At 42.7% G+C, this 13,564-nt stretch overlaps 1 protein-coding gene across 14 annotated transcripts in view; it reads left to right on the top strand.

Annotated features, from left to right (window-relative positions):
- Positions 1–13,564, top strand: part of MAP4 (microtubule associated protein 4) — a 165,284-nt gene that overhangs the window by 67,020 nt on the left and 84,700 nt on the right. The window contains exon 1 of one of the 14 annotated variants that reach the window (XM_074875657.1): positions 10,463–10,559. The exons of the other annotated variants lie outside the window; for them this stretch is intronic. The gene's annotated coding sequence lies outside the window, so the exon portion shown is untranslated. Of the gene's footprint in view, positions 1–10,462; positions 10,560–13,564 lie in introns of those variants that run through there. 14 annotated transcript variants of the gene reach the window in all.

Below are 13,564 nucleotides of genomic sequence, written 5' to 3'. Positions count from 1 at the left end.
ATTTTTGCATGTGGCACGATGTCATGCCATGGCATGACTAGCAATGTATTTTCAGACACTTCTAAAAGCAAAATTCCGTGTGTCCCTAATCTGGCTTTTGGCAAATCTCCTGGCTGCACTAAATGAAGTATTGCTTGTTGTGCAGTGTGCTACCTGAATGTTCATGTTTACTAATAACTTGCGCTTTTTTGCCCCTTTCCCCATCCCGTTTCCCTCTCCTACTTCTTTTCCTCTCTTCTATTTTCTCCTCCTAGAAGCCTAGACTGTCTCCTAACACTGGGGCTGCCACTGATACAAGACCAGTGTACTTTTCTACCTGCCATTACACTTCTAAAATCTTCAGCATTTTACAGAGCTCTTGCTTTACATCCTTGGACTTTACGTGTAGAAGAAACCAAAGGGTAGCTGTGCTGTCGGCCGATCAGCCCTTCTCCTCCTCCCTCTCTGCTCTGCAGTGCTTGTTGAAACCTTCCTTTCTTTGTGTAAGCACAAACGTGCATGATTAGTTTCTAACCGCACTATTTCAGCACTCCTACTGTTTTTAAATCACAACTACAGCTCCATTTTTAGTTCAACCACTTTGAAATTTAATATATATTCTTTTTCATGGATGCTTAATAAAAGAAGGCTTGATATTAAATTTAAAGTTGTGCTTTCATAGCGGATGGGTCCACCATGACTGCAGCTCCTTTCCCTTCTCCCCGTACTCACCACAGCCTTTTAGAATAACGTTGAGTTTTACCTGCCTTTATCCTTGCTGCTTTGAAACCTTCTCATATGAGGTTTTTATTTTTAATCATGTTGTCTTCTTCAAAACAGGTGTTTTCACATCATAGCACTTATTGTACAGACCTGAGAAACAGATTAGGAAAAGCCATGTTTACTGAGGTACAAGCAGTTTGTCTTTGGTTTTTGAGGGCTGGATTATGGAGTTCAAGCACTTGCCTTCAACTGGGAGTATAAATGAAAATACTGACCCCAAATTCCTGCCTCAGTAAGCTGCTTTGCATTCATACTGCTTCCTGCAAGCCTTGGAAGTAAGAAAGAAAATTGCCTTTCTTTAACTTCATACCTCTAGCTTCATTTTGGTAATGACAACCTTGGATGAAATTTTACCTGCCATGAAAAATAATCTGTCCCCTCTAAAACCAAGAGAAACAAAATATCTAGGACTGAATTATTAAATCTGTACTGAAATAATTGGGATGGTTTCCAGCAACACCAAAAGGAATGGGCCTGTTTTAACCTTAAACAGAGTTACAAGAGGTCAGTAAGTCTGTTGCAATTCCTGCTGTCTCCCTAAAGCTGCAAAGCTTTCCAAACACAAAAGTATTAGTTACTGCCATTCAACAGAAAAAAAAAATGCAGAAGAAGGAAATAATTTAGAGAGACTATGTAGTATTTTACATGAGGCAAGCTCAGCCCGGGTTTTTGTAGACTAGTGAATGTTTTGTTTGAGGGTAGTTGTGTTGTGTAGCTTTGGTACTTTGCCTACAACGCCTGATAAAAGTACAGGATTTATTTGAACTCAAATCCAGCCTAAGGTAGGACGTGATTCTCCAAATTGCCAAAAGCTAGCATACTTTCACGTGCTTAAAAATGGTATTTTCTTGTTGTGAAGAGAGTAGCTTGCACCTGAATATTTCTAGTATCCTGCTAGTACCTATGACTACCTTACGATATTGGTCTACTAATGATTTACTGGAAGAGTGGTGCACCTTGAATGAATACTGCTGTTAATGCCACCAGAAGGTTTTTTTTGAACATCTCCCTCAAATAGTGACCCATGCAGTCTTGATTTATTTCATTTTTAGTCCAAGACCTCACATGCTCCCCACCCAGGGTGAAGTGACCCAAGTTGCTGCAATGAATTGTGTCTAATCAGCCTGTTTAGTGATGTGCATCAGGACTCGAGGCTTTTGTTCTCTAATTTGGTGGCAATTTATTGCTTTACCCACCATTCAAAGCTTTATTAGTAGCCGACATCCTTGTGGTGCCAATTTCTGAACAAGTAACACCGTTGGCTTCTCCTCCGAGGTAGATAGCTGTCACTTCTGAGAAAACCCCGTTGCCTACAGGCACTCGGCTGCCAAAGCTGGGCTCTTCCCTTGCCGGTCCGATGTGCTGACCTGGCAGAGCCGCCACGCAGTTGCTTGAGACCAGCAGCCTTGGAGACCAGATCCGAACTGAGGTACAAAAATAAGCATTTCCCTGTGGACTAGAGCAATAATGGTAACTGGGATGCAGGATACGCTGGCCAGTATGGCTGTGACAGATTGCCCTCTGTTTCTGGTTTTACTGCTAATTATGCCACGGGGTACCATGTAGCCACCAGCCTCCACCTTTGGCAAGTCTCCAAAGCCCCACCAGCGCCCTTCTGGGGGTGGCGGGAGGCCCTGCTCACCCAGGTCTCCGTTCCTTCTTCCGTACCGCACACATCAGCTCTGCTGCTCACGCACACCGAAGGGTGAGATGGGAGCAGTGGCGCGTGATGTGAGCAGAGGTGTTTGGTCCTTCTTGTTCTCACAAAGTGCTTTCCTCTTGGGGGATTTTTTTGGTGTCTCTTGCCATAAAAGGAGATTGTTGTGTTCTTGGCTTTATTTTTAAAGACCTCGTTGTAGCTTTTTTTTAATGCGGTTGATGATGGAAAAGTGCAGCATCACAGCTAGTTTGGAGGCATTTTAACTTGGTTCTGCAAGTCATTCTTTCTCACCTTTTGCCTTAAGCAGGCTTAACTATTTGTGCCCTAAGAAATAGAGAATCAATAATAAATCACAGAGAGAAATTTTCAGATTGAATAATAGAAGGTTTCAGATGAACCAAATATCAGACTTTCTCCCCCTCCCACAGATGCTTTATTTTACTGAAATGCAATAACGCTTTAAAATTGTTATTTAAATATTTTAAATATTATTTAAAGCTAGGGGGGAGTTTCTAGCACTTGCAGCAGTTGGCTAGGTCAACTGGCTTTGTGAGGTGGGCAACGAAGCTGCGGGGCGATCTGCCTGGCGCGGGAGCCCCCCGCTCAGTGAAGTGGGGCTGGGTGCCTGTCAGCCACCCGGGCACAGCAGGGCCTCGAGCAGACCAAAGCAAAGATCGCTAATGCAGATGGGGGCACCCCCAGGGGTGCAGTCACTGTCTCAGCTGCTAACACAAATAATTCATTCCATTACCACTTCCCCCCCCGCCATATTTTTATCCCTGTTTATTTTAAATGTCATTAGTTTTACAAATTTGAATGTGAACAGTAGATCGAGGAAGAGCGCTGGTTCTTTCTGTGTGGTTGTGGTGGTTCTTCCTTGCAGGACTCTTACCAAAAGCTCTGCAATGTCACACGTTTCGCTTTTTCTGGGGCAGAAGTGTAATGTGCCTGTCCTGGGAGGCTGTGTGTTTTGGCAAGGGGGAGGTAGGGGAAGTTGGAGGGTCAACACAGAATGTTGTATCTTTTGTCACTCCCGTAAAATGTACGTGTATCGTGCTGGAAATTCAGTGCAGTAAATGAATATGCAGGGAGTGTTTCGTTTTTCAGTTTTTATTTTCAGAAAGCCAGGTAGCCACCAAATGTGTTTCTCTGTTTAAATTTCATGTTACCCATACTTTTCTCCAGTCTTTGGAGATGGTATGAAGCCTTTGCAGAACATACTATAACTTCCTTGTGCTTACAAGCTTGTCTGTTACCACTTCTGACTTTTCCTGATGATTCCAATGCTTTGTATGATCTGAAGCTGTGTATCACTGTTGAATAAATCGTCCTAATAAACATCTCAAACTAACCTCTCAATAGTTGTACTGTGGTGAGAATCTTCTTGGATTGTGCTGCTTGTTCATAGTTAATATCTACGGGTAGCTGCATGTGCTTGATTAACGGCTCTGCTGTTGTTTCTAAAAGGTAAATGGGTTAAACTGGAATAGTTTGCTGTCTGGACAGATGTTTGAAAACATGTCCATCAAATAACTGGTTTAGTTAATACAGTGAATACATGAAAAAGGAAATTCTTTCCATGAGCCACACAATTTTGCTGTTGGTGGAGGGCGGGGGGGGGGCAGAAACAGAAGGAAAATTTCTTCCCACTGTGCTCAAGGACTGCAAAGTGAACCGGGGATGGATGAGATGGATACTCATTTCCATGTTGGACTTCCAAGGTAATTAAAATCTTCACGAATGAACTAGCTAGTAAGTAATGTCTGGTGTTTGTGGCAGTGTATCTTTTACAGCTTAAGATGCCTGATTTTTGTGAGGATTCACAGAAAAATGACACGTCTGTGGGAATGACAATCTACACTTAAGAGTATTTCTGAGTGTATATGGTGTATACAGTGACACAGTTAACTGCCACCCTGGCTGAGGGTCAGTCTTTGCTCTTTGTTATCTAATCCCCTTTTGCTGTTGAATAAGTTGCTAGTGTACAAAGTTTTAAAAAAAAAAAAACAACCAACCCAAAAAGCGAAACAAAAAAAGACAAAAAAACCCCTACAACAAAAAAAAACCACCCAAACCCCAGAAAAAAAATCTAAAAAAGTAATTCCTTGTGTTTAGCATTTTGTAAATAGGACACTTAGAGGTGTGCTTTTCTAATTAAAGCTATTATTCCTCTTTTGCCTGCCTGCATATTTCCTATTTGGTGCCAGTTTTTATTTATAAAGGCTTTTATACTTTCTGGACTCCAGGGAAAGCTTTTTAGGCTTTCCAGAATGGGTCTGCATCCAACCATATTCACTAAAGGAGAGTTAATATTTTCTGTTGCTTCAGTCTAAAAAAAGCAGCAAACTGAATAATTCAGAAGCTTGTTTAGTTCTTCAGATGGGCATGACTAAGAGGTTTTTTGTGTGTGTCTGTCTGATCTTTTGGGGGTGATTATTTTTAGGCCTGAGATGGATGGGGGAAGGGGAAGGTGGGCATCTCGATGAAGCTGATCTGACAGCCAGGGTGGGGCAGAGGCTGAGGGGGGTTCCAGCTCTGTGCTCCGTGGCTCCGGTGAGGATCTGGGGTGGGAGGCAGAGATGCTGCCAGGGGATGTGCAGCTTCCCCCTCGCTCCCGGAGGGTGAGTGCGGAGGATGAAGGTTTGTGCTCTGCGGGGTGCCCCTTGTGTGGGCTCGGAAGGAACGGGGACTCTTCCAACCAAAGAGCCCTTGGTGGCTTTCTACAGCTGGCAGAGGAGTTGAGTAGCAGTTAGTGTCATCTCAACTCATGAGCTACTCCTGAGCAGTTTGCAAAGCTTAAAGAAACTTTCCAGATATTGAAGCACTTAAAAACACTGGGAACACAGGAGACATCGGGGTAAATTTTTGTTCACAGAAATGTGCTTAGAAAACCCAACTGCTCTGAAGAGCCCTTTCTGTGCCCTGGGTTAGATCCAGGTCCGCAAGTCTGGCGCGGCTGAGTGTTTGGTGGAGTGCCGTGCAGGGGAACGACGTCGCTGTGCGCTCGGATCGCAGTGAAAGATCACTCGTGAGATCACCAGGGCACAGATCTGTCACTCCAACGCACGCTTCATTAATGCAGCTCTTCTGCGTTGTCTGGCTGCCTACTGGTTTAATAATGTACCTGACGGATACTTGAGTTCTTATGAACTGAAAAGGTGTATTGTGAGCTGCTTGACAAGGGTTCTTTAAGTATACATAATGTCTTGCAGCAGCTTGGCATTAAAGTATTACAGGTCTGTGCTAAAAGTATGGCATTCAAGAGCTTTCAGTCCTCAAATCTCTCTTGCTCTTCCACATGTCAGCGAGTTGAATAGCCACATTTTGTGTGGAGGTGATGTAGGTGTATATTGAGCATGTCCTAAAAGACAGTCATTTGTGCTACCAATTTCCTAAATACTTCTTTCTGTTAAGACTCTGGATATTTTTGTGAATATTCAGTTCAGAACGCTGGTTTCATCTGCACCTTGCAATGACTGTCTCGAGTCTTTGATACCACGAGAATCACTTATTTGAAGAACTGTGACTTTGGAAGATTAATTAGGGAAAACTTACTTGTCAGTGTGGAGGAGGAGATAGCTGGTCCTAACACAAACTTTTTTTTTCAGATGAAATTTTAGTGGAAAGAAGCTTAAGTGTTGTAGTGTACCTCTGAGGCTTTTGGTGTTTTGCTGATCTTTTCATAAAACTAGATAGGACCACTAATGACTGCTGCCTTGACTTCTGCAACACAGGGTAGTCCTCAGTGAGTAAGTCCCATGCCAGACCAATAACTTTTGCCGTAAATATCTGATTTTGACTTCTTTCATCATCTGATGGTTTTAAATGTCTTTTCTTGGGGTAAGCTCTGTGGTGTTCCTACCAGAAATGTTCTTTTTATTTAAAACAAACAAAACACCCCCCCAAACAAACAACCCTCCCCCAGACACCTCCTTAATTTCTATTTTAAATTCAGTGAACTTCAAAACATTTAAACTTTGAGAAATTCCAGTACAGGTAGCTGTAGACTGATCAACTCGCCTCTCCTTTCTTTAAAGGGTATCGAATGTTCTTGACAACGAGCCTCTGTAAGTCAGTCTGTTCATGATACCTTTGTTAGGCATTGGCAGGCAGATTATTTTGATTCCAGGATAATTCCTGAATCCCCGGGCCCAGAAGTGCATCATGATATGCAGCCCTGTGCATATGTATCTGTAACCAAAACTAGGCCGCTTCCGTTCTAGCCAGTCCTCCAAGATCAGAGGGGCTGGGGGCGGCTGGATTTATCTCTTAATAGGTAGGGGAGGGCTGGCCTGGACAACCCACCCTGATTCTCGATGTTTGAGATACCCTTGGGCTACATTAACATGAAATAACGCCAAATGCTTGATTAAAAAATTTATTAACAGCAGAAGCTGTATTTTAACAGAAGCCAGTGAAACCTTTTAAAGCTAATTAAAGCCAGTTAAAGCTCTATAAACGGTTTTCAATGGTGGAGAGTAAACCCTGTTATTTTAAAAAAGGGCTGAATGGCTCGTAACATATAAGAAAGGGAGAAAGACAGAAAAGTAGAGGTAGAGAAGGGATCACCACCCGGGGTTCCAGCGATGCCTCTGGTCCAGTTCCTGTCTTGTCAGCGATGGTGGAGGTGCACACTGAGATATGGCTGGCTGCTCCTTAAATATGCTGGCTCGCTTGTGTGGGAGGTGAGGGAAAGGGGGGGCTTTCCGGGGCTCATTTACATGCGAGGTGAGGGAAAGGGGGGGCTTTCCGGGGCTCATTTACATGTAAGGTGTGGGAGGGTGGTGTTTGGGTGCTAGTCCCCTCCTCTGGTCTGGCTTTGTGTACTAATTAGTCATGCCCCTTGAGGATTTATATAGCTCCCAGATACCTGTTCAGCTGATGTGACTCCCGATCTTCTGCGCAGGCACCACTGGAGGGGGCCACGAAGCCCCTTCCCCACATAAATTCTGCGAGTTGTTTTGCTTTGGTTTTTTTTCCAGCAGCACGAACCCTCGTGCCCTCCGGCGTGCCCGGGCCGGGCGGGAGCTGCCTGCCTGTTGCCCGCATCGCCCTCGCCTGCGGCTCACCACACTGTGCAGCCACAGTGTTTGAGGCATTAACTCAGTCTCTGACAGAGACTCTCACCTGTGTTACACTAAATGCACATGTAGAAACTTACTGAAAGCCCTCGGAACAGCAGCTTTTGTATTCGGTTTCCTTATGAAGTCCGAGGAAGGCGTAACAGTGCAAGTCACCTGCGGAAGTCGCTGCCGTTCCAATGTCCTACTTAATCTGGGGGTACTGAGTCCCCATCTGTGAAGGGACGCAAGCACTGCACCTTGTGTCCCGGGGTTGTGTTTTTGTTCAGAGGAGCAAAACCAAATTCAGGTGAAATGTGCCTTTTGTGAAAGCCATTACTTTGTGCTGTTTGGGCTTAGTTAAAGCACGGTCCCTGTGCCAGCAGGTGAAGCAAGGAACGAACGGCAGTTGACGTCTTCAGAGGGCTCTCTAACTTGTGGAGACCAATTCTAGAAGCTTTTTTGGGTTTGTGTGAAATAAATTACAAATTCTTCTGAACTTAGACTAAGGCCTGTGCTAATGTCTGTGCCTCTGCTTCATCCAGTGATCTGGTAATACCTCAGATGGTCTTTTGTCAGATGTTTCTCCCTTTTCCCAGTGCCTTGCTTGGGCAGCTATAGATTTCTCACCTTTCACTTGCTTGTTATGTCTGTATCTATTAAACAGAAATAACTTTTCAAGGTCAAACTACTTAAAAATTAGTCACTATGAGTCTGAACACACTTGGAAATTTCAGTTCGAACCCCAAAACAAGTTTTATGTAGTGTCTTAAATCTAGTGAGCGTGGCTACTGGCTGTCAGCAAACCGAGTGCCTTCTGCCCTCAGGATGTGCTCGGAGGCAGGCACGTGTCCTGTGCCGGAGGCTGCTGGAGCAGCCGGGTGCTTTCCTAGAAACAGCCGCGCAACAAGGGAGTGTTTTATGACTGCAAACAACCTCTTTTATGGATGCTGTGAATAGCACACTTTCTCTGAAACTTCCTGGATCTAATTTAAATGTAATTGATAGCCTTGGCACTGTGACGCCGGTTGTCTTTTCGGTAATTGTAATGAACTTTTAGGAAGAGAAATAAAATAATATAATAGCAAGTTATTCTTTGCTACAGATTTCATATCTTGACATCACTTCTACCCTGACCGTGGAGCAGAAGCACAATTTTTCTTTTGTATATTCTTGTCACTGCTTTTTTTGGGTTTTTTATGAATCCCTGCATCAGTCTTTATTTCTTTGCACAGCAGTCCTCTAATTAGTGTTTCATTAAACCAAACTTTACAACTTTCCCGAATGCAACAGTAAGGGAATAAATGGATACTGCTGGCAGTGGATATTTTGGGCTGGGAAGTCATATCTGATCAATGATGAAATACAACTTTTGAGCAAGAAGCAGCTGGGTGGTGGTAACTTCATCATAGATAAAGTATCCACATTATGTGAGACTTCTGCTGTGTCTAATGTGTGTTGGTTTATAGGAGCCTTATGTTAAGGGGGTTTATGTTGGTGGAGACTGTCCTACCCACTGCACTTTGTGACTTTGCCGTCGTGAACACGCTTTGTGTGACTCCGAGCAGGTTTCCTGTTACCCCGCTCCTCGCGCTGGAGAGGGTCCCTCTAGCAGCACATGAAGCCATTCAGCAAGTGTCAAAAAACAGCATCAGGAAGGGGTTTGTTGGTTTGGTTTGGGTTTTTTTTTGCCTGCATGATAGTATTACATCCCCTGTGGGCTACTAGATTCAGCAAATTGCCATGTTGTTATTACTGGGGAATGATTTTACTAAATGTTTAAAGCACATTCAGCATTGTACTCCAGGTTTTTCTTACTGTAGTGCCCATTTTGGGCACTGTTCAAGCACGTTGCAGTGTGGAATAGTTAAGGTATTGTGCATATGCAGTGTTACCTGGCTATTACATTTCAAAATATGCTAGTTGCCTGTTTTTAGGAACTCTATTTAGGCCTAAATTCTTTAGTCTCCTAAAATAAGACCGAAAGATCCAGCCAGTTCATGTTGTTGATGTCTTACAGAGAGCAGACTGGGACTCGGGGGAGCGACAGGCTGTGTTTGGGAAGCCACCTGGGTTGGCCAGAAGGGCTTTGCTTTTGACAGTCACAGCTTTTTCTGCTGGTTCAGAAAATATTTTTTTTTAATAATTCTAGTGACTCTATCTAGTCAAGGTGAATAAGTAGTTAATTTGTAACTGAGAAGCCGGGAGAAGGCTGAAAATAGCAAAAAACCCTTTTATTTTTCCTTTTTTGATGATAGTATTGTTAACATGAGGGGTGAAAGGACAGTATTTTGGCTCTGATGTCTTGCAGGACATAATGGTTAGAAGAAAAACAGTTAATATAGAAAAGTTTTCCTCTTCAATCATGTTTAGATTACAAAAACCAAACTGTTTTCATAACTTTGATATTTTTCCCCTTGTGCTTTATCAGCCATATTTTAAACAAGTAACTTCCTGTAATTATTCAAAATGTCCTTCTTGTGTGCAGTTTTGCACCATAATGTAGCTTGATGGGCAGAAGACCCACAACAAAACAACAAACCCCCCACCAATAACTGAACAAAAAAACCCCTCCAAACACCGCCCCCCCCCCAATGTGCTATGAAAACTGTAACACTTAAATGGCATAATTATAAAATCAGGTGTGTGTACGATTTGTAATACTTCCCTGCTGAGGAATGATTTTTAGTGTAGGTGCTATATCTAGTGGCAAGGTTTGAGTTGGCTCTGGATGGGTATTCATAAATACTTCAGGGAAAGGGAGTATAAATAAGATAAATCTTCGGCTGGCTGAGTGGAAATGCTGATTAGATCCTCAAGTTCAGTCTACACTGACATAAATCAGTCTGCTTTTTTACATATGTTAAATGACATGCTCAAGAAGCTTTTCTTCCTGGGCCGTAGTCTTGTTTGCTGCTTGTATCAAATCAGCTTAAGTAGTTGTGTAACGAGCTCTGTTATTTGCAAGAAAGTAGAGCATGGCAGGCCCACTGGAACTGCTTTATGAAATGCTCTGCTTCCCCGGGGACAAAGGGGAGTCTGCCCCCGTGCAGCTCCCTGCGAGGCTGAAGACACAAGTACGTAACTGAGAGCATTGCTGTTTCTGGGCCGCCGTGGTGTCGCGGCGGGGCGAAACGAGGCTCTGAGATGAGGAGGGGAAGAGGTGGGAATGAGTAAGGATGTAGGTCTTTCAGAAAGCCAGCACTCTTTTGTACCGAGTATCACTCTGGGTTCCTAAAGACTGCTTGCTGACGCATGAAGGACAGTAAGTGTTGGAACTGGTACAGCTACTGGAATGTATTGAAGGCTCCAGTGATGGCTATGGGTAAAAGGAGGGACCTTTTTTTTGTTTAAAAAGTGCTGTTGCCATGGCCATGTCTCTCTTAAATGGTATTTTCCTAGCAACCTGCTACTTTTTCCTTTCACTTTTTGCTTCTAAACTTTGATTCAAAGGTGGAATGTATCCTGACTTGACTTATGAATAGAAAATGGAAAAAAAGCTTATAATGAAGTAGTACATATGTCAAGAAGTCTATTAAAAGCTTTGTGGTGAGGCTTAGTGAGATTTAAAAAATGGCAATACAAAACCTTTAGTTTTTATAGTGTGTTTAAGAGTCATTCTAGCAAGCATCTTGACACCTGGATGAATTAATGTGTTTTTTACAAAGCTTGAATTTTCTGAGCAGCAGCTGTTACTTAAAATATTCAAGCCATGAGCTTTTGACCTTACATCTTGAATTTAATATCTTATTAGTGCACTGAAACCAACTGATTTGTGGAGTTATGCTTTAGAAGTGTTGATGAATTATGCAGAATAATATCTAATATACAACATGAACCCTTTTTCTCTCTGTCCATCCCTCAAGTTCATCAGCCTTTACACAAAAATCAACTTGATTGCCATTTCTCAGAACCTTGTTTCTGTGTAGTAGAATATTTTTGTACACATAATCCTGTAAATGGCTGGGCATTGAGGCAACCTTTTTAAAATAGAGTGGTATTTTTAAAAGTTCTTGGGGCAAGCAGAAGAGAGACTGAGGTTTATTGCTGCAAACAAGTAGGACCACTTACCCTTACTGCTTTATCATCCAAAGATGGATTATGCTTTTATTCCATACTTATGTTACCCATTTTTCCTTTAATTAGCCTGTCTTTCTGGATCTTAACTGCAGGTTAAAAAGATACTTATTTTTTCCCCTTTTTACTGCCTCAGGCAACACCCTGTTTCTTTTTTTATTCTGCTAGCTTGTACTACAGTTTTTTGCAGTGACCCTTTAGATTACTGGCATTTATATGCTGTGTATGCTTGAGAAACGTCAAAGGAAAATAAATAATAGTACTGTAAAACACACATCAAAATTAAGCTTAGTCTAAACACTTTATTATCACCTTTTTGCTGCATCTGGTTAATTATTTAGCTTAATAAGAAGAATTTATCTTTCATATTAGATCAGTTAGTTAAATATTTGCCTTTGAGTTAGTAATGTGGCCAAGCCCCAGGGTTAAGCTACTGAACTAACAGCAAAAAGCAAATAGGAGCTCAACTCTACAGCGATTTAGTCATCGCACATTTGCAGGCATAGACAGGAGGGTGGCTGGTGGCTGCTGGCTGCGATACCTGCCGGGAGCTCCGGCGAAACCCCCGCGCAGCGCAGTCTGAGGGGAAGGTGGGTTTCTGTGAAACACGTTGTACTGCTCCGAGCTGCTGTCTCCTCTTCACAGTGCACAGGCTGTCCCGGTTAAAACTCTGCCTTTTTTCACCTCTTCTTCCTGTTCTAAACTGGGGGGTTCTGTTTGTAAAAACAACTGATTTAATAGGCGTTTATCCTGCTTACAAAAAATTCAGAAAGAATTGCGTGCCGGGATGTCGGAGTGGCTTTGAGAGGTCGCATGACATGGGCTAAATATGAACCTGGGGGTTAGGAAACTTCCCTAATCCTGGCTCTTGTAGCTCACTCAGAGGCCTTAGCTCTTTTAATCTTCTTCCATTTCAGTCCCATCACTGAAAATAGGGTAAGGCTGATTATATTGTGCATTTTATCTTTTATAGCTATGCTGCATCTGTTATTATCACAGCGTTTTCATTTTAGTGGTGTTGACTAGTACCAGAGGTAATCTTGGATTAATCTGACCTTTTCTGGAAAAAGAAAATCTTGTACTTAGGAAATTTGTCTGGATACGGTGAGGCTGAGCAAGAGGAGATCTGTGGTATTTCGTAGTGAGAGCAAATTACACCTTGGAGCAAGTGTACCTTTTAAATGGCTAAGCAAATGGAAATTCAGCTTAGACTCTTAGCTGAATAAAACTGCTCTCTATACAAATGGTTTTTAACAAATTCAGCTCACTTAGTCTTGCATGAGTAATTCACTGAAAATAAAGAAATCATGCTCATCAGTAATCCCCCTTTTTGCTGCTATTTTGGTACAATGTGTGCAGCTAATTGCCAGCTCCGACCCATAAAATACCAAGTATTCAGTAAAGTTTGTGGTTCTAACATACTCAGGCTTTTGTCCAGTATAGCATAAAAATTACCTGAATTATTGCTGAATGACTATTGAAAAAAAAAAAAAAAAAAAAAGCTTTGCAACTTCCCAGAGTTATAAAACTGTGTGAAATCAGGCATGAGGGATGCTCAGGATCCTGTTGTCCTCGCCCGGCCCAGGGAGCTCTGCCTGGTCCTCTCTGAACAGGTCTCTTCTCCCGTCGGGTAGCGCTGCAGGTGAGGCTTACCCTGCTCTCAGATTGTGCAAAATGCAATATTTGATTTTTTTTTTTTTAAAGTATGTGCTTTTCCTTTTTCCATTTCTATTGATGAATACTGTGCAGTATCTCCTTCGTCTGCTGTGATAAAAGCTCACCTCAGTGTGTCAGTTGGTCCCTCCTCACTTGAAGCTGTTCTTTTCTGCTGTAATGAACAAGGTAGGATCGTGGTTTCTGTAACACAGAGACGCTGTGGTGTTTGAGGAGGAGGCTGTTCCCATAAATCTGGCAGTTCATTTTAGCAGCAGTGAATGGCAAAATAAGCTGCTTCCTGGAGATGACTGGGTAGAAATTGAAACTTAACAGGCATCTGGCTGTTCAC

The sequence above is a fragment of the Strix uralensis genome, chromosome 1 (genome assembly GCF_047716275.1).
Source record: "Strix uralensis isolate ZFMK-TIS-50842 chromosome 1, bStrUra1, whole genome shotgun sequence".
Taxonomy (NCBI): domain Eukaryota; kingdom Metazoa; phylum Chordata; class Aves; order Strigiformes; family Strigidae; genus Strix; species Strix uralensis.
The sequence above is the reverse complement of the archived record's forward strand: the minus strand, read 5'-3'. Positions and strand labels throughout refer to the sequence as shown.